This window comes from Mastomys coucha, unplaced genomic scaffold (genome assembly GCF_008632895.1).
Source record: "Mastomys coucha isolate ucsf_1 unplaced genomic scaffold, UCSF_Mcou_1 pScaffold12, whole genome shotgun sequence".
Classification (NCBI taxonomy): Eukaryota; Metazoa; Chordata; class Mammalia; order Rodentia; family Muridae; genus Mastomys; species Mastomys coucha.
In genome coordinates, this window is record NW_022196894.1 from 26,366,264 (window position 1) to 26,367,681 (window position 1,418).

The 1,418-nt window shown below is 39.7% G+C and overlaps 1 pseudogene; it reads right to left on the reverse strand.

Moving 5' to 3' along the window:
- Positions 1–264: 264 nt before the first annotated feature.
- On the reverse strand, positions 265–935 carry LOC116086260 (annotated as a pseudogene).
- Positions 936–1,418: the final 483 nt, after the last annotated feature.

A 1,418-nucleotide genomic window follows, 5' to 3' on the forward strand; every position in this document is an offset into this window, starting at 1 on the left:
CAGAGAGTAGCACTATTAGGAGATGTGGCCTTGTTGGAGTAGGTGTGTCACTGTGGGTGTGGGCTTAAGACCCTCACCCTAGAATTCAGTATTCTGCTAGCAGCCTTCAAATGAAGATGTAGAACTCACAGCACCTCTTGCACCATGCCTGCCTAGATGCTGCTGTGTTCACACCTTGATGATAATGAACTGAACCACTGAACCTGTCAGCCAGCCCCAATTAAATGCAGTCCTTATAAGATGTGCCTTGGTCATGGTGTCTATTTACAGCAGTAAAACCCTAATTAAAGCAGTGGCTTCTTCCTTGTATTTGCCCTTCTTTCCTACTTGTCGAGACTTGGCTTTTCTCTCCAGGATCTTCTTGTGGTCCTTGTCCAGCTTTAGCCTGGTGATACCCACCTTGCTGGGGTGGATGCCCACATGAACAGTTGTGCCATTAGCATTTTCTCACTGGACTCATTCAATGTAGATGATGTATTTCTTCCTGTACAGTTGGACTACTTTGCCAATCAGCTGGCCTTTGTAGTGTCCTCAAACAACATGAACTTCATCATCCTTTCAAATGGGCATAGACCAAACATTATTTACAGAAAGTTGTCTACAAGAATTCTTTCTTTATCAAGAATTTTTTTACAATGAAAGTTAACTTGTACTATGGATACAATTATTTAAGCGTATAAGAAATAAAGCTACATGACTATACATACACGCAACACTTGTTTGTGTCTTTAGAATGAGTAAAACAGGATGCAATTAGAGGTAATGTTATCTTTGAGCCTGTCTAATTTTTTCTCTTTGTTTTTTTTCTTCAGACATTCTTCTTCTGCCTCAGCTCTTTGCAAAGAGGGGAAGACATAATCTTCCTCCGAATGTGAGAAGGTGCTTTGAAAGTGGTTATTGCTTCAGTCCAAAGTCACAAAGGGATTGAATTTCATTTTGGCAGCTGCAGCCCAGCAATGACTGCAAAAGGAAAGAGCTTGCCATGGGATAATGAAAGAAAAACATCTTAACTGGTGGATGGGCTAGCAGAACCTATGTAATATGAAAGAAGGGGCATGGGATAGTGGAGGAGAAGTGTTTAGACCAAGATGGGGTCAAATGGGTGGAAGAGAGAAAGACTAAGAAGTGGACTAATCAAAACTTAGGGTGTATGGGAAATCTTTATGAGCACCTAATATTTTGCAAGCTGATTTAAATATATAATTTAACAAAAAATGAGTTTGAATAGATACTCTACATGTGTAGACAATGGGCCCCAGAAAATGTTGAATATCAAACAAAAATCTAGGTGCAAGATATGAAATACCTTTCTATGTTATTGGTTTGTAAAGCTCCAGAAGTCCCCTAAATAATGCAAGCTCTAGACACTACTATTGGTCAACCACCATAACTAGATGGTAAGACCTTATTGCTGAAAA